Source organism: Castor canadensis, chromosome 10 (assembly GCF_047511655.1).
Source record: "Castor canadensis chromosome 10, mCasCan1.hap1v2, whole genome shotgun sequence".
Classification (NCBI taxonomy): Eukaryota; Metazoa; Chordata; class Mammalia; order Rodentia; family Castoridae; genus Castor; species Castor canadensis.
The window spans coordinates 47,983,046-48,003,474 of NC_133395.1; the positions used below are offsets into that span (position 1 = coordinate 47,983,046).

Here is a 20,429-nt window from a genome sequence, read left to right on the forward strand (position 1 = left end):
ATTGATAGAGGGTTTTTTTTTTTTTTTTTTTTTTTTTTTTTTGGAGATAAAGGTGTCACCCTTTATGTGATCCCTTGTGAAGGACTGTAGCCAAGTGAGTTGTTTTGAGAGATCTGCTCAGAGATGGATGTATGTCTCTTCCAGTTTGGCAACACAGATTGGAGTTTTTCTTTGTTTGCAGGTGATAGACTCTAAAAGCAAGTGATTGTGTGAACTGTTTCAGTGCAGGGAAAAAAAAGATCGAATCTATTGTTCAGTCAGGCTGAAATTGCACCAAAATGTTGGCAGCATGTGGGCATTTCTGAAGAAGTTTTTGAATTGCAAGGAGTTTTGTTCAAGGAAACTATTATGCATGTTCAGTGACCCCAACATGGAGAGTCTATGTAGAGTAGACTAATACTCAAGCAAGGAATGCTTGGAGTAATCAATGTCAGCATCCCTTAGAAGTAGTAGTCACATTTAGATAGCAGCCACATGATGTCAGATGCTAACAGTGATACCTGATTATAATAGTTTTCTGCATCTTCTCCTTTCTCCCCATTCTACTCAGCCCTGACAGTGCCCAAGAAAACCTGATGAGTAGGAGGTAGAACTGACAAACGGGGAAAATAGTGAGGCGCCACAGCCTTGTTCATCACTGTACATTACCTAGTACACTAAGGAAAGGACAAACTTTTAGTTAACATCTTTAGAGGTCTATCAGACCTGTAAATTCCCTTTCCTTTCTAGGCTAGATAATATATAAGTGAGAATAAAAAAAGCTGGAAAAAATATTTGCTACATATCTATATATAATGAATGCTAACAAATTTACTTAATGTGCATAGGCAATTCACCCAAGAAGAATTACAAATGGGTTTTCAGTTTCAATATGTAAATTAAAATAGGAGTAGAAAACATTTTTTGTCTATCAAAATAGAGAAACTAAAAAAGATTGCTGACTGTAAATGTTTGAGGGTATAGAAATACATTTAGTGTAACTTTTTTGGAGTATACTTGGCAGTATCTGTAAAAATAAAAACTTGTATTCCTGGCTGATGTAACAATCCCACTGTTTTGAGTTTTATAAAAGATTGAACATACATAGATCTGTGTATGAGGGAGTTCTTTACAGCATGGTGTGAAATATCAAGCTAATTAAAACAACCAAAATCTCTGTCAATGGAGAAATGATTAAGTAATTTGTAGTATATAATGGCATTGATGGATAACAGAACTATTAAAATGAATGAGTTAGGTCTAACTTGTAAAGTTACTCAATATAAAAAACATTATTGAGTGGCATCCTCTCTTGGGGCTCCTCCCCAACCCTGGGGACTCTACTCTCCTACATTATACTTTTGAATAAACTCTCCCTCTTTTATACTTTCCTACCTCAATAAACACTCCTGCTTTACTCCCTGCCCTCAGCCAAAATTATAGAAACATATGTATGTTATGAACCAATATTATTTGAAGAGTGTTGGTGCTGTTTGTACACCAACACTGTGAATTCAATTCTGTGAATGAAGGAGCATCTTCCTTTGGATATGTTCTGTCATCCAAATTTTCAACATTGGCAGGAAATACCCTTTTAGAGTAATATTTTTTGTTAATACAAAATGTGATGTTCCTAATAGAGAACACCGTTTTTGTCTTGTTTACCAAGTCATTTTGTTACAGTGCAGATGGCCTGATATCATGGACCACATTTCAATTAGAAAAAATAAAAACAAATCAGCAAAGCTAATAGTATGCTGTTTGCAGAGCTTTTAAATGTGACTTGGAATAGCACACAGATTCATTTTATATTCTTGTAAATTGGCACTCATTTAATAATCACTTTTATTTATAGAACTTAAAGTTTTGGAAACATCTGGATAAATCTATGAATAATTCAAGTGTTTAGTTTGTGATATTGCCAAATAGTGTTTATTAAGCATTTATCAATGTGTGACAATGTTGGCTGCTATAAATATCACCATAAATGAAAAACACAGGAAACCTGCAGATTAGCAAAGAGATATATTACTACATTAACATATATACAAAAAATCACTTTGTATTCTGTTAGCTTTAAGTAAACTGACTTTTTAATATGAAAATTTAGAGGACCGGATCTGATAACCTCTAAATCACTTTCCATTTCTGAAAATTGTTTGATTCCTCCCTTTACTAGGAAATGCCACTCAATTATAGTTTCTGCTTCCAAAGCCATTAAGTTGAAAAGTTAATGTCTTTTTTTAAGGTTTGTTTTCAAAAGTAATGCATAAATATTCTAGAAAACATAAGTAAGAAAGAAAGTGAAAGCAATCCATAAAATCTCTGCCTGAGGTTACTGTTGTTAAACATTTTTGGCTACTTTTTTCAGTCCTAGAAAATGAGTTTGAGACTACCAACCTCAAAAAGTGGTTGTGGAGAGTAAATGAAATAGTGCTGTGTGTATGGTGTGTGCCAGGCTTTCGGTGAAAGCATGTACAATGTATGTACATATAGTAGATACAGTCTTTATTTATTTAAGTGCTAACCTTATTTTTATTTCAATATCCTGATTATGTTCAAACTTCTTTTATTCTGAGGTTACATGCTCTCAGTAAGTTAATATTAAGTAGTAGGGTGTTCTTTGATAAAGATACTTTTTTTTTTGTGGTACTGGGGGTTGAACTCAGGCCTTTGTACTTGCTAGGCATGTGCTTTACTACTTTAGCCGAATTCCCAGTCCTTTTTGTTTTAGTTATTTTTTTTTTGGAAAGGGTCTTGCCTTCTCAGCCTCCATCAAAAGCATGTGCCACCACTCCCAGCTTGTTTTACTGAAGTGGGGTCTTGCTACATTTTTGCCTGGGTTGTCCTTGAACTGCAATCCTCTCAAGGTTTTTTTGGTACTATCCAATTTCCATTTTCAGGAAAATGTCAGTGCTTACATATTTATATAAATTTATATTTATGTATTTATATATGTGAAAGTTAAGTCTTTTAGAGTATACACATTGTAGAGAACAGAATGAACTATAAATTTTCTTCAGAAATTGACAAAATTAGTTAAGATGTTAGAAATAAGTTTTCAATCTTACCTATACACAAATTAATTAATCAAACTAAGTTAGCAAAATGAGAGAAAGGATGGAGTGATAATGAATACTTCTGATGGGTGGGTGAGGGAGGACAGACCCAGGAAAGGGTAGTGACCATAGATACTGCATAGGGAAGAATTGGATGGAACAGTTGTGAGAGGAGAATTCAGTGGGGGAAATTCACCAGTGTTTTGTTTAGAGGATGGTATTGGCATTGAGAGTCTGAATTAGGAAGTCCCTCATGGTCATTTATAAGATCAATTCCAGACAAATGGCATAGTTAACCAAATCTGTGGAGACTTATGAAGTGAGTGTGTAATGAAGAAAGGGGGCAGTGAATGTATACCACCCTGGCCAGTTGCTTGGTGATGATAGAAAGGAAAGAAATGAATTAGTAGCCTGAGGTGAAGCAGAGTCAGGAGAGGTTATGTGAGAGGATGGGTCTAGTTGAAAGACTTGTGGAATAGGAATGGCTGAGGGAAAGGAGATGGAAGATAAGGGGAAAATAGGTGCTGAGAATAGACTGATGACTTGGGGTTAAAAGTTCTCAGAACAAGGAAGCACATCTGTATCTCAGGAGAAGGAGATGTAGTGGAGATAGAAGAAAGTTGGTTTCCTTGACAAAGGAAAATTGAGTCAGTTGACAGTGCCTACCTCCTCTCTTTTCAATGAAGAGGCAGGGTCATGTGTGAAGAGTGGGTGGAAAGGAGGAGGATGGTTTTGTAAGAGCTTATGGGTTTTGAAGGAGCATTGAAGGAAATGGGATATTAGTAAAAAAATCTGAAAGCTGTCCAGAGGGCCCATTTGAAGTTGGAAAATTCAAATAAATACTAATGCAGAATAATGGTTCTTAAATTCTGTTCAGTGTAAAAAACATTTTTGTTTTTGCAAAAAAAAAAAAAAAAGAAAAAAGTACCTAGCCTCCTCTCCTCCTCTCCTGCCTTATGAGAGATATAATCAGAACTATTCCATTTAAAGAGGGGTGGTGGGCCGTAGAAGTGCTCAAAAAAGGACAGTGATAAGGAGAGTGGAGATCCTTGGTGTCATCTGCTCCTTGGCTCCAAATAGAGCAATCCCAACTGGCAAACAACACAGAAATGATAATGAGGTTAAGGCCAGGGAACAAACGTATACAATGGTAACGACTCTCTAAAATTAAGAACTAGATATCAAATCTATAATTTTCAATTCCAGAATCTGTAAGTGAGGTATACCTCACTTTAGGATGTAAAAAGATATAAAACTTAAAGTATAAATTTTTAAATGATCATTTGTTAAGCAAAAGACATTTGTTAAATGGAAACTCAAACTGTATTAGCACTGTAATTCTTAGGAATATAATTTATATAATATAATGTCAATTACATAGAAATTTCAAAGGCCTTAGCTATTGTGCATTAAATAAATGGACTTTGCTTTCCTTAAAATGTGTAATGGTATTTTCTTTGATAGATATGTTGAGAATTAGGAAAACTGATATGAATGGTAAGAATGGAAAATAATTTGTGTGGTACTAATTACCTTGTACTGGCATAACAACTATAGTGTAGTCAATATAGTAGTTCAGTTGCATAAGTAGATAGCAGTATTTTCTAAATCTTTCTTGGTTGTCATGATAGACTTAAAATATTTGAGCAAAAAGGGAAGTTTTATTGCCTTTTACATCTGGCAGGGAGTAAAGGAATAGTTCTGGGGTAAAGAGAATGGGAGTGTAATGCCAGCACATTCTCCCCCTCCATTGGCTTCTTTTTGACCATTGCCATTCTCTTCTTTGAAGAGCACTTTTCTCCAATAACGAAGGCTTGAAGCTATGAAAGAAAGAATAGATATAATCAACTATTAAAAAAATTCAAGACTATGTCACTAGTTACAAATTGGTAAAAGACAAATAATAGGTCTGGTATAAATATTTCTGATGATTTTGATAAAGGATTGATACTTATACTATACTGAACATTTGTAAATTGACTAGATAAAAGACCCCCAAAATGGAAAAAAAGAAACAATTTAAAGTATCTACAAAGATAATTCAAGAATAAATACAAATAAGTGATACATCTGTGAAGATTTTTAGGTATGGATATTTAAAATAACATAACTTCATACTCATATTTTTACTGTTCTTGTGGGGAAAAGTACCTTCCATTCATTACAAAATAAAAAAATATATAAATAATACTGGATAAAGGAAAGAAGAATAAAAAAACTTAAAAAATAAAATGAATAAAAACAATGTCAAAAATATCTTTAAAAGTAAGGAAAAATTAAGAAAGTTGATAAAGAATTGGGGAGCCTCTTTCTGGGCTCACTGCTAATGGAGTGTGTCAGGTTTGGGGCCATTGAATCATCTGTGGGGCTATTGCAGCTCTGTTGAGGCTGTTGAGTTTGCAGGCTGAGGGCTGGGCCAGTGAAGGGTCAGTTGTTAGCTTCAGGCTGTATTCACTCAGAAGCTTCCTTTCTTTGTGTACTGGGAGACAGAGAATGGGGGGCAGAGAGAGAGGGGTATGCATCAATTTGAAATAGTCCTAGTCACAGGGAGGGCAGGTGGATCATTATCTTAGTTCTTGTTTTAGGAGGAGTTCTGGAGAAGTTTTATGGCTGTCATCACTGTCCTGTGAGGTCTCTGTTGTTAATTTTCTTTGGGGTAGTTTTTTCCACCCCTCCTGGTGTACATGTTATCGATAAGTCCTGTCCTTGGATTGTAAGGTGACTGCAGGAAAGAATGGCTCAGAACAAAGAACACAGATATAAAATGGAGGCAGGGATACCAAGCTTTTCTCTTCTTTTATTTAATTCGAGGGCCCATGGAAGGAGTCAGTGCTTTTTAGCAAAAGCAGTTTAAGTACCTGTTACATGTACATTTTCAGACCCCACCTAGCAATGAATCATCCTTCAGGAGGGCAGAAGCCAAGGAAATTGAGCCATCCTTTGACATTGGTTCCCAACTTATAGTACCGCCCAGCAGTAAACCACAAGTGGCTGGGCGACAGCCCTAGAACCTCAGGCTGGGAACTCTTGAGTAATCCTAAGACAGTGGGCTCACTTATCTCCATAGAGGGTGGAATCAACATGACTGGACCCTCCATAGACTGAACTCCCTACTGCTTAAACTTCTCTGCAGGTCGCTGTCCAACCCACTCCCTCTCCAAGACTTTTCATGGCTACCTCCTACCCAGACACTGTGGTAGGATATCCCTAGGCCTCCCAACTTGTCCGTAGAGTAGCTCAGTCTAAATAATAGGCCTCTCACAAATGGCACTTAGCTATAACTGCCTGAGATATAGGGAACAATGAAATGGACTACATCTCCACTTCTGGCTGGCCACACAGGAGGTGTCTATGTCACACTACCCCCCGCCCCCAACCAAGACTCGGATTTAGGACTAGCTAAACTGGAGATTTCTCTATCAAGTAGGGCTACCAGACTGTTGTTACCAGGGGTTCTTGGCTTACCTTTTGTTTGTGGCTTTTGTTGCCCTCCCCTGGTTACCCCCTACCCCACTCCATCCCCTGCCCCCACACACCTTGTACCCCCAAGCCAGGGTTTGAGCTGTGAGCTCATTCCTACTTTTCTTTGTATAGCAATTCCATTTCTTTCTGTCCCATCATCACTTTCTTGATTGCTAATGTGCTTCCTTGCGTTGTTTTTGGATTATAGTCTGTCCTTTTGTTGTGGAAAATTACAAGCTGAGATATGGGACACTGAAGCAGTTAAGCAGGAAACAATGATTTATTGTGCTAGCACAGATCCAGCGGACTTGTGTCCAAAGGCTGAGCCCTGAGAACAAAGGTGTCTTACAAACAAGTTACAGAAGCAAAAAGCAAGGTCTAATGCCAATATGGTTATATTCAATTCTATAGGCTACATAACTTTTTCCCCTTCCCAGTGCTACGTGACCCTTCCCATGTTCAGATTTCTCAGGTTTTATCTCTCTGCTACTTTATCAGAACTTGGGCCTAGTTTGTTTTCTTTTGATCCTCCCTCCCTGCTATACTTTGTTACCCTGACTCTTCTCTAATTCATGAACTCTTATGGAGCAAGCTTCTAATCCACCATCTCATAACTGGTTTCCTTCCTCTTCCTCTTCTTACCTTCAGCATTTCAATAATGTTTAGAAAACCATATGAAAAGGATACTACCAGTTTGGTTTCTTTCTGAAACCAAATTATTAACTAAAAATTATTACTAAAATATTATATATTGCTACATTTAAAATTTTGCAAAAACTAAAGACACTGAGAAACTTTATAGACCGTAACCTTCAGATATAAATGGGAAATGGGAATAAATATACTGTGAAGGAAATAAAACTTCAGGTTATGTGGCATTTAATAATTGTTGGTTGAATAAAGAGATGTGTATGCCTCTTATATACATATTAGGTATATTGTGCTAACAGATAGTACTTAAGTGCAAGAAACAGATTCTTAACAAGAAAATAATTTTTAAAATGCAATTTAGAACATATAAATATATATATAAATCATTTAAAAAAGGATACATTTTGGTTAACATGATAATATTGAAAGGTGGATGAAATAAGATTAATGGTTGAGCAATGTAAAGTGAATATAAAGTGTGTCCAGTTGAAAATGTTAGAAATAAATATCAGTTTATCTTAGATTTTTGCATAGTTTAAAATTCATATAGGATTGTACCATTGATATTTGGGTAAGAATTGTTATGTTTTTTATATTGCAGGGAGCGATTGTATAGTTTTTGTCACCTCCCTTCCCAACTCTGGGAAGTAGCGTATGCCCAATATGTTATTGAGGAATAAAAGTGACTCATAATTGCACCATGTGTCAAACACAAATTTGTCTGCTAATGTTATTTATCATTGATGTTCTAGAGCCAGTTTCTTTCTTGTTAAGTAGCATTGAAATAGTTACTTTCAGTTGACCATCTGAGGGTATTTATTTTCTATAGATGGGCAAGCACTACCAAGAATTTGCTTTTCTTTTTTCTTTTTTTGATGGGACTGCGTTTGAACTTAGGGCTTTTTGCTTGCAATGCAGGTGCTCTGCTAATTGAACCACACCTCTAGTTCATTTTGCTCTGGTTACTTTGGAGATGGGGTCTTGTCAACTGTTTGTCCATGTTGGCTTTGAACTGCAATCCTCCCCATCTCAGTCTCCATAGTAGTTAGGATTACAGGTGTGAGTCACCAGTGCAGTTGCTTTTCTTTTTAACAAGAGATGGTTTGCTAAGCATGTACTAGCAGTAATACTGTATAATACCACTGTGTTTAATTATGAATCATGACCTGTGATGTGGTGATTGAAAATTAATTGGAAAATGAATTATACATTCCAGAATTTAATTGTTTTATTTTTAATTGGTAATATAATTCTGCCATAATTATAGTACACAGGATATTTGCTTTTTTTACATTTAAAATTGTGTAATTTTTGTTTTATTAGAAAAGTAAGTTGCGTATAAATTAAAACATTTCCATCAGTAGATATGGGGGTTCTATTTACTTTTATGTTTAATAAATAGCTTATTGCTCATGGTACAGGTAGCAAGTAAAAATAGTACTATAAAATTATATTAAATTTGTTACCTTTGAATTGTCTTAGCCTGTATTAAAAGAAATAGTGCTAATTTTTAATATTTAATACATGATTTGTAGGGAATGTGTACATTTTTGTAGGTCATCATGAGAATGTTATTCTAAAATATATCATTTGAAGCAATGATTAAATAATACCTGTTGAGGGTCATAATATTTTCATTTTTATATTCTGTTGACAAATTAGAAAAAAAAATTTTGTCTTTCTTCCTCTGCATACAACTGAATTCACACAACCCTTTGTGTATTCTTTTTTGGAGTACCACTTTTTGTTGCTAAAAGCAGTGATTGGTGGGGTTTTCTCTGCTCTCGAGTTAGTAGTTATTTTAGCAGTTAATAACAAGATCTGGGAAGATAGCCTACTTATAAACTGCTGTAGGAATTTATGAAAATTGTTTTAAGATCATTTATGGAGATCAAAGATTCATTAATGGACAGGCAGAGGGCAGGTTTCCAAGTCATGATCTTTAGTTTGAGTCATTTTAATAGCAGTGTATCTCTTACATTTAGTAGGAATATTTCTTCTCATGATCATTTGTTCATTAAGTTTTTCCTTTCAACAAATAGCACTGTGTGTTAGGCACGGTTCTAGGCAGTCAAGACACTGTGAGGAAGCAATCTGATCAGGTACGCATTTTGTGTTCTGGGGGTGGGGGGAGACAGGCAGACAATATGTAAGATAACGTCAGGTTGGAGAAAAAAAGAATAGTAGTAGTTATTTTTTACTATTAATACTTTATTTATTTTTTATTATTTTATTATTCATATGTGCATACAAGGCCTGGGTCATTTATTAATACTTTAATTCAGAGACCTTTGTAGTATCATGGAGCATGATAATCTGATATTTTTACCTTTTTTTTTTTAAACCAGGATAGGTACTCTTTTTATCCATGTGGTTCCTGAGGGGGGTGTGCTTGGTATCTGTGAGTATAAGGAGAGGAACTTATGATAGTATATAGAATCAATGAAGAGACTAAAATGACCCTGTAAGAAGTTCTTTCCACATCAGTAAATTTCCTGACTGTGTTTTGATAACCACAATTCTATAACTGTTGTTCATGTCACTATTTTCAGCATACAGAACACTGCATGAATAAGGTAGATTGAAGTGTATAAATGAGTATAAATATGTGATTTTAACCAACAACCCTATTATGAGTTTCATCAAGGTAGGATTTTTGAAATTTTTTTTTAGAAAATGATTCTCGTATTCTTTCCTGGGATTATTATAAAGATAATTTGGAGGTTAGAATCATTTCCTGTTGAAGGGATTAGAAAAGATGTCCTTGGGAATGTGTCATTAAGTAAGAGTGAGGGACGGATAGGATCTGAACATGTGGAAGTGGGTATATGGATATACACAAAGCTGTAGGAATCACTCTAGTACAGCTGTGTCCATGTGGGAAAGTCATGTGTATATACTTGGACAGGGAAGGTTTCATTTTGTCTGGTGTGAAGCTATGATGAACAGTGGGAAATGAGGATACAGTTAGAAGTTTTCATTTTTAAAAAACAGTACAGAAGTGACAGAAGTGAATGTTTTTGAGAAGAGGGGATGGTTTGAAAGAATATCCTTTATGTCTGCCTGTTAACTAGAGAAACAATTCTCCCTATGTTTTCTCTTTTAAAAGTCCCTGGAGAAAGAACACATTCAGTTTCTTTGCATTGGGTGAACATACTTTGGCCACCAACTATAGTAATTCTTGTCAGTTGTTTCTCTCTCTCTCTCTTTTTTAAGGCCATACTAGAACTGAAATGATGTGTTCTTTCTCCAGTCTACCTGCACTTGGCCTCTTGTCTTCCTCACAGTTGCGTGAGTATCTGTCTACTCTATTTCCATTTCTGTACTGAATTCCTGTTATCTGTGGGTTGTATAGTTTGAACCCTGGATGTTCCGCCCAGGCCCATATGTAGAAGACTTGTCCCTTACTTAATCTGTGAAGCTATTGGGAGGTGGTGGAACCTTTAGGAGGTAGAGCCTAGTGGAAGGAATTTGGGTCTTGGAGGTGTGCCTTGAAAAAGGGTATTGAGATCCCTGGCTTTCCTCTTTCCCTCTCTTTCATTTTCTGGACACCATGAGCAGCAGTTTCTTCCTCCACTCACACCATTGTGTTTTGCCTTGCCACAGATCACAAAGGTAATTGGGCCAAGTGACATAGACTAAACATCTGAAACTTTGAGCCAAAATAAACTTTCCTCTTTTTAAATTGATTTATGTCAAGTGTTTGTTACAGCAAGGGACAACTGTCTATTACAGTGGGTTAAAATGCACTTTCTTAGTTGGGATGGGTTCCTTTCATATTCTGGTTTTCATGTATTTTGTGTCTTCATTCTTCCCATTTCCTGTAACATTTGTAAGGTGGCTATGTAGGTCCTAATATGTATCAGCAATCCCACCTCAACTGTTGTTTGTGGATGATTTTCAATGTTCTAGTCCTCATCACTTAATATGTGGTTCTTGAACTTTCTCTGCTGAAAAGCCTTTATGTATTTTATCATAGCATTCCATCTTGAGTCCCCTATGTAAAATGACAATGATCAGGACATCCTCCCTTCTGTTCATAGAGACTAAATTAGTAGCCACCCACTTCTACCAAAATTTTTAATTTTCATGTTTGTGAATGTTCTTAGTAGGAACATAGTAGTTCAGTAAATTTAGGTCTGTGACTACTTGTTTATTTAAGAGCTAGCTGTATAGTATCTGTTTAAGATATAATAACCCAGTTGATTCCAGTAAATAGATATTTGAGACAATTTGGCTTTTCCATAATTTGTTAACTTAGTTATTAGGAGGAAGTATTAATAAATGAGCAAGAAACTAATTTTGGTTGGACTGTAGCTTTTTCTCATTTTGATCAGTTCATTAGTTTGAATTTCTCTCCATCCCATCCTATAAACTGTGCAGATGTCCCTTCCCTTTCCCCTCCCTCCCTTCTTTCCTTCCTTCCCTTTCTTCAGTCCAAATGGAATGTGACTCAAGGATGTCATTTCTTTCTCCTGTTTATTTTTTTATCCCATATTTAGCTGTTAGCTTTATATATGAACAGTAATCTTTAGCTTGTTAGATTTTGCACGGCTTTGTATTTTTTAGCTGTTTACAAACATAAACAGATTCATAGGATAGCATGAAAAGGAATGGTGGAGTCCCTCCACCCCCGAATCAAGAAAAACAAAATAAAAGAGGGAAGACAGACTTCAGCTGTATATTTTCACAGTGACACTTGAAAGTATAACTTAGAATTGTGGAGGCAAATAATTGCACAATTACCTGGAAGGATTGAAAAACAAATAGTCTAATTTTAAAGATTGGAACAGGTGGTGTTTTTCTTACCACCCTACCGGCTTTTGTTAAATGCCCAATGAAGTTTTGTTGTGTTTTTTCTTTTTACATACACATAATTAACACAATGAAGAAGATAATGAACCAATGACTTAAGAGAAGCAGCACATTTTTTCCTGTTTGTTCGTATGTGCCCAATGGATTTTATCCTTCATTGAACCATCAATAGAGGATGGCAAATTCAAACATCCATGTTTATTTGATTATCTCCCCTACCCCAGATTTGCAGGGCTGGTTTTCAGTCTTGAAATTGCAATTCATTGCTTAGGTGAAACTAGATATTTTCTAGCACTAAAGGTATACTGAAGATGCCAAATGAAAGCAAGTGGCTTTATCTGACTTAACAACCTTTTCGTTTAATTTTATTGTTCAGCCAGGAAATACATAAAGATATTCTCTGAAAAATGTCTTAAATGGTGTGAATTAAAGATTTAGGCTGAGTTTGATTTGAATATACCTAACCTTAGGAATAACATACAGCATAAAGTTAAGAGTAAATTTGAGATTTCTCTTTCATTACTTTCAGGTTATGTTCATATAGTAAAATCCACAAATCTTAAGCATACCACTTGATAAGCTCTGTAAACACACGGTGTAATCACTAGTCAGCGGGGAAGCAGGGCACTGCCCTCTAACACTGTTCCTCTCCTTCTTTCTAACACTGTACACACTATGCAACATAAACTCATTTTAAAGTGCACTCTCCAGTGGCAGTACCTTCACATTGTTATGCAGCCATCACCACCATCTAGTTCTACAACATTTTTACCAATTCCAAAAGAAACTCTGTACCCTTTAAGCAGTCACTCTGTCTCTTCATAGAAATCTATGAAGCTAGTGCCAGTCCTTTGTTCCTACTGTCCTTACATACTTCCTCACTGTCTTGCATATGATCTTCCAGGATTATCCTGTGTTATCCAAACCTTAGTCCTGGAATTAGTCATTTCTTCAAGGAGCCACAATTCCTTCCAGTAGAGAAGGATATTTAAAAATTATGGTCTGGGGACTACCTCTTCTAATGGTATGTCTTCTAGGCCCTTTCAGACAGTGAGGAAACACATTTCTATAGAAAGATACACATAGATATACATGTGTATGCATTTGTGTACATGTGGACATATAAAATGTATGTATAATTGTCTTTGGTTTTTGTGGGTGAATTGATTCCAGGAGTCTTTTTAGTATCAAAATCTGAAGATGATCAATTCTCTATGTAAAATGATACAGTATTTATATATAACCTGTGTGTATCCTCCTGATACTTTATTTTTTCTTTTTAGAGATAATCACATTTACATTTTCTTTTTTTGGATGATACTGGGATTGAAACTCAGGGCCTCATGCTTGCTGGCAGGTGCTCTACTGCTTGAGCTATGTCCCCAGTGGCATTTGTTTTTGAACAACAGGCATAATCATTAGAAAATTTACAAGTTTATGTTAAATTATCTCTGCAATATTTGTAATACCTAATAGAATGTAAATACTTGTAATACTTTATTGTTTAGGGAATAATGACAAGAAACAAGTCTGTACACGTTTAGTATACCCAGTTTTTTCAACTGTATTCTTCAGGCTGTTGTTTGAATCTATAGATGCATAACCTGAGGATAGGGATGGATGTGTATCCATACATGGAAAACACATGATATATATACATATATCTATATATCCATTTCTTCTATATGTATCTCTACCCCCTCATATTCACCTCTCTGTGCACACATAAAAATTTAAAAACCACAAATTCATGTTGATAACTTGAGTCCAGCGCTGACAGTTCATTCTAGCCTTCCATATATATTTTCATATTCTAGTTTATTTCTCTGACATCACTATTCATTTAAAATACAGTTAGGTTTCTTTTGTTTGGATTAATTTCATGTTAGAATTTCTTCCATCCTTTTTTTCTTATTTGTATATGTGTAAGACAATGAGCCACTGTAGGAAAGCTTTTCTAATGTGAGTGGCCCAGTATGGATAGATAACTGGAGAATGCAGTGTGTTAAATTTCTTTTATTATTTCAAGGCAAGTTATAATTGTCTAAAATTAGTATTGGATTAAGTTTTAAAATTTTTCTTTGTAGAGACATTTTAGAAGTTAAAAGAACATATTTTCTATAGTGTTATCATATTTCCTTTTGGAATGTAGTTGACAAGTGTACACTCTTAACACTATTTTTACTATACACTAAAACTAGTTTAGAAAATTATAGGTAAGGTTTGGAGTGCTTAACAGTGTTCATTAAATGTTTATTGATAAACGTAAGTAACTCTTTAAGAGAATTCCTTGTTAAATTTTCATTTGTTGTTGGATGTACCTTTCTTCATTACTTTTTCAGCTTTCACATTTCTGCTGTGAGTCTATATAAAAGCACTGGTGAATAACAGATTTTATTGGCAGTAGAGATTAGTTTGGTTTGTAAATGTCCTGAAAATGAGTAATTCATGGTGTAGCAACAACTTAGTGTTTCTGTTGATCAGTGACATTAGTGATGATTGAAATCCTTTGAAAAATCCAAGGAAATTGTTGCGATGCATTTAAATAATAACATACATGATAGTAATTTAGATTATGATTATCCTGTCCTTTTTGCCAGCAATTGCTGACCCTTGTTTTGTACTTTGCTGACTCTGCTGTTTTCCTAAAATATCATCACCAATGCATACTACTTCTTTAAATATTTTTTTGGCATTTTTAAACCATCTATTCATAAGTCTCATCACCTGAATTGGTACAGGATTAAGAAATTGTCATAATAAGGAGAAACTGAGGCAGTTACCTTATGGTTACTGACTTAAAAGACACAGAGACAGATACATAAACCTATGTAAGGTATACAAGAGTGTGCACACACTCATCACTGAGAGAAGCTGGTCTTTATGTAGAAAGGGTTTTGCCATTCGTCATAAAACGTTAAATGTTGCAGGATTTTTTTGTTTGTTTGCAATTTACCTGCTTAAAATTATGTAGTAAATGTCATAGAAAAGAATCTAGACTAATAACTAACTTCACATAGCAATTAAGGTTTCAACCTATTCTTACTGGTCCCCCAAATTTAATTTTTTAATATCTGTAGAACAAATTTTGAGTCTTCATGTAAAAAATTCAGTGGTTTTCTTTGTATATTTGTGATTGAAAGATAACTGCAATCTAGGATGTTGTGTGGTAAATTTTGGTATAGTTTATCTTCCTGGAGGAATAGGTATGATTTAGTGAGTTGGATAACAGTGTATAGCAACTGGAGTAGCATTTAGGAGGTGTGTCTTATGATGTCTCACACAATCTAGGCAAATTTTTGCTTGAGACAACTACTATGGAACACTGTTGAGTGAACAAAGGTTGTTGCCACTGTACAGAGTGTGCAGACACTCTAGACTTAGTTTTATATTTTTATTATTTTTAAAATCAGGTCATCATTAAATGGTAGATTCCTGAAGGATTTCTTGAAATCATCCAACTATTCAAAAAATGAAAGGCATTTGGTTGTTCAATACTTTCCACTGGTAATTGGATATATAGTGTATTTTGATTTTGTAGTATTCCAAATGGGGTAGAATAGTGAGTTCTTTTAGTATCAGTATATACTGAAAAGTCTTCTATCTAACTGACATGAAAGGCAAGCAGGCAGGAATAAAAAAAAAATCTGGTCAAAACAGGTCAAAGGAAATGGTTTCTGTCACCTTTAGTAGTTATATAGCAAAAGAAAGAATGTTTAGGTTTAGAAAAATAGACATAGAGTTGTAAGAATGTGTAAAGATATATTACTTTTTATACTCCTGCATACATTTAATAGGGAATATGACAAACATAATCTATGTACTTTTTTTCTATTCTGCATTTGATGTTTTAGAATAAAATTTATAAGGGATTAAAAAAGATTTAAAAACTACCTTGGATAAATATCCTTCTAATTTTTGTTGTGTCAGACAGACATCCTTATCTCACTAATGTGTTTTGATACCACAGGGGATAAAGCTTTCTAAGTATTGTTATCTATATGTCTAATGGATTTGGAGATTTGCAGAATCAAGTGTCTTTCCCGTTGCCCCCTCTCCTTCCCAGTCCTTTGAAGTTAAGTAAAATGAAAGAACCATAAAGAGACCTGTGCTGAAAAGAAGTATTTTGATTCTTATAACATATTTTCTCCTCTCAATTTCCTGTCTTTTATTTTTACATGTAGATAGTCATATATAAAGGAAATTGTGCAAAAATTAATCTCACAGTTAGCTGGGAAATATGAAATATTCCTTTCTAAGTAAGGATTTGTTCCAGAATATATATATAGTTTTAGATGTGACTTACTTTCCTGTCTCTATTTTAATCTTCCCTCTGTGTATATCTTCCATTGTTATTGTAGCCTCATTCATTCATTGAATTCTGGATTGGTGATAGACTGATAAATTAGGTAGATGGGGATACTGCCCTAATAAAGTGCATGGTGGTGGAGAAGAAGACATCATATAGACATGCTGACATGTGCTAATACTCTTCATTGTTACTAGATTTGGCTGCCAAGCTCATTGCCTTTCTCCTGTTAACTACCACTGCCACCGTCTTCACTGACTTCACTCACATAGATGATGTATTCACTATTTCACTTACTCATGAAAGTAAAGAAGAAAGTGAACCTACTTCTCAGTTTTGGCAAAAAAACTCACTGAGATTTTGATGGCAGTTTTATTCAAAGTACACATTATGTTTTTGGAAAATATACTCTGAGGATTTCCTGATAAAATTGAGTATTGGGAGCCATAAACATGGTATTATACCCATATTTAGGTTGCCCTCAATTGCTCGTCAGTGTTTTGTAGTTTTCAGGTCTTCCCTTTCTTTTGATAAAGTTTTTCTTTTTTAACTAGCCAGGTGCTGTTGGCTTATGCCTGTAGTCCTAGTACTCGGAGACTGAGATCAGGAGGATCATGGTCCGGGTCAGCTCTGGCAGATAGTTTATGTGACTCCATCTCCAAAACAAAAAAAACCAAAGCAAAATGGACTGAAGGTGGGGCTCAAAGTGGTATAGCACCTGCTTTGCAACCCTAGTCCCACCAAAAAAAATTTGTTTTCCTAACTTTGTTTTTATGATGTTGTTAAAAATGTTATAAATGCATGGTAATTATTTTTATATGCTGTGCTTTCATTTTGTGACCTTGGTAAAATCATGTAGGTAATCATGTCATCTGCAAATATAGTTTCACTTCTTTCTAATCTTCATGTTGCTGTTGTTATTACCATATTACACTGGCTAGGACTTCCAGTATAATGCTGAATAGGAATGGTAAGATCAAACATACTTTTCTTTTTCCCAGTTTTAAGAGTAGAACATTCATTTTGATCAACATGGAAATTATAGTAACTGGAAGACTATGAGTAGGAACGTATAACATCTATTGTGTGTCATTAAAGTAAACTAAAGCATTATTGGAATCTTTGGGTGCCTGAATTCATACTTACATGGATTCAGTGAGTTTCATTATACAGAATGGCATCTTATTGTTCAATTGAGTTTACCCATAACTACATTTTGGAGATAAAGAAGAAATTCCAGTGTTGTAAGATAAATTCTTATCTTTCAAAATTGAAGTCAAAGGTAATATTGAAAATTTATGAATTAAAAATATTAGAAGAAACCTTATTTAAATAGCTATCAGAGGAAACAAAGGAATTATTAGTGATTGATTAGTGAGATAGGGCTAATAGTGGGACAAGTGGCATCTTTAAAAAAGTTTTATTGGTGGCACTGTAGTTTAAACTCAGGGCCTCATGCTTGCTAGGCTTGCTAGTTTAGGTGCTCCACCACTTGAACTGTACACCTCCAGCCCTTTTCGCTTTTAGGTTCTTTTTCAGATAGGATCTTGCATTTTTGCCTGGGCTAGCTTTGTATCGCCATCCTCCTACCTAAGCCTTCTGCATAGCTGAGACTGCAGTTGTACCACCACTCCAGACTTACTTGTTGAGGTGGGGTCTTGCTAACTTTTTGCCTGGGCTGGCCTTGAATTACTCCCAAATAGCTGGAATTACAGTCATTAGCCACTGTACCTGTTTCCTCCCCCTAGGTATAATATGCTAATATTTAGAGTATTTACGCCATAAGGCTTTCCCATATATTGTTGGAGGAAAAAATACATTTAGTTGTATTCTACCAACTGTTGTTGTATTCTTCCCACTGATGTTTTTGGGTACAAATATTGGCCTGAAAGCATAAACTAGAAAGTTAAAGAATTTATGATATCAAGAAATTATAAGGAACCCTCATATCAAAGAGTGAGAGACTAATTAGCAAAGACATGTTGTGGCAATATCCTGCAGTCAGGAATAAATCATGTTGTTTGAGACTTATTAGTTGATGTTGGACTATATTCAATGACAAAAGAAGTCTATAGAAGGATCTGTGTCATATAATGCTTTTGTAAGTACAGTGTATGTGGGCTTCTGTTGATGTGCTGCTTTTCCTTTTTGGAAAGAGGACCTCACTGTGCTCGCTATGTAGCCCAGGGTGGCCTAGAACTTGCTATTTAGCTCAGGCTGACCTTAAACTCAAAATCCTACTGTCTTTGCCTCCTGAGTGCTGGGATTACAGGTGTGTATCCCATACTTGACTGAAGTATGTGTATCCCTGCCCCTGAGAGAAATGCTTTATTTAGCTCACAGTTTGGAAGCTCAAATCTAAGATCAGGTACTCTGCTGATTTGGGTCTCTGGTGAGTGTGCAGGGCAGCAATGCTGGGCATGTGTATCTGAGTGCAGTCACATGCTCATAGCTCAGTCCAGGAGGGGGAAGAGAGGATTATGGGGTGAATGTGATCAAAGTACATTATATGTGCGAGAAGATAGCATAATGAAACCCATTAAAGCACAGGCAAAATATATATGAAGTACAAACACCTGTAGATATTCTGTACCTCTCCATGCATGAGAAATGCTTTAAATACAGAAAACCATAATAATAATAGATATTTTGAGGCACCTTTTTGCTGTTGCTTTTTTGTTTTCCAACTTTTCTGTATTGAGGAAACAATCCTTGGTAATTTAAAGTAAAAAAAAAAGAAAAGACAGATTTGTGAGTATTGTTAGTGTGAGTTGAATATATTCTTTATAATGATATCAGTGATTGTAGTAAAAATCACATGTTCATTTTCACTGCTCCTACAGTTCACCTTCCAGTTTTATTTTCTTTGTTATTTTTAATTCTTTTGATATTTTTCTATTGTATTTGTCCTTAAATTACCACTTTGATATCAATGTGAATAAAATCATCTTTTGCACTATTTGGTTATGTTTTCTTAGGTAACCTTATAGGGCATTAATAAAACAAAGTAAATGAGAAAAAAACCTGTTTTCTTACAATCTCGTAATTTGCTTTGAACACGTTAATTCCTTTCCTTGTCTTTGGTGTCTATAATTTAAGATTTTTCTTTGTTACTTTGATATCCTCGTCGTTTCACTCTCTCATACACACATACACAGACATACACACACACACACACACACACACACACACTTCTTAGCTGGTCTCTGTTTTTTTTCTTTTTCTTTTTTATTGTTGTGCTGGGTGGAAGTACATTGTGGCATTTACAAAAGTTCTTACAATATATCAAATGTATTTGAATTCACTATGTCTCTCTGCTTTTGCTCACAGGGTAACTATCCCAGTTCTTTTGCTAGCTTATAAAGCTTTCAGCCCTTGTATCACAACTGTTCTCCCCCTCTTCCTCCTTCTCTCCCCTTGGTTGCTGGGTTAGCGCTCTTCCATGATCTAGCATTTACCTTGAGTTGCATGTGTCTTTGTTTTGTTGTGTGCATGTGTTTTATGTTTTGGTCTGAAGGTATCCTTGCTAATTCCTTGATTCCCTAGTTTCCCATTTAGTGTTCCTCTGTTACTCAAGCTTCCCAGATCTGTTCTGCAAGTTAGGTGTTCATCCTGTGGGTTTCTAGGTCCTGTGTTATATGAATTAGGCTGCTCTGAAAATGATCATCTCCTTGCTGGGTTTCTCCTTCCAGATTTAGGTTTTGATAAACCTGTGTCTACACTTCCTAGAACTAGACTTTCAATTGTACTTTAATAAATTAATGACTAATAACTTTTTCTGTGTCAATAGACTGCTAATATTAATAGGGTATTTCTTGTATGAATTTTGATATTTATTTTGAATGTGCTTAAAATGTATTACTATATTTTGAGATATCAAGGACAGTTATTTAGTATGTATCATAGGAAACATTTTGTATTTGTAAAAGCAGTTTTAATTTGCAAATCTTTTGATGTTATGTTACTATATTTGAGAATGCCATGGGTTATAATTTTATATATTCATAAGCAGAAATAAGGAAATAATTCCCACTAAATAAGAGTGATCATAGTAGTTATATACAGCTATTGCTAGGAAAGGTTGGATTAATTTCTTTTCTTTTGGGTAATCTTCATGTAACATGAATTAAAAAAAATTTTTTCAAACTTATTTT

At 35.0% G+C, this 20,429-nt stretch overlaps 1 protein-coding gene across 5 annotated transcripts in view; it reads left to right on the forward strand.

Annotated features, from left to right (window-relative positions):
- The window catches only part of Diaph3 (diaphanous related formin 3), a 492,745-nt gene that overhangs the window by 103,173 nt on the left and 369,143 nt on the right, over positions 1 to 20,429 (forward strand). The gene's annotated exons all lie outside the window — the stretch shown is intronic.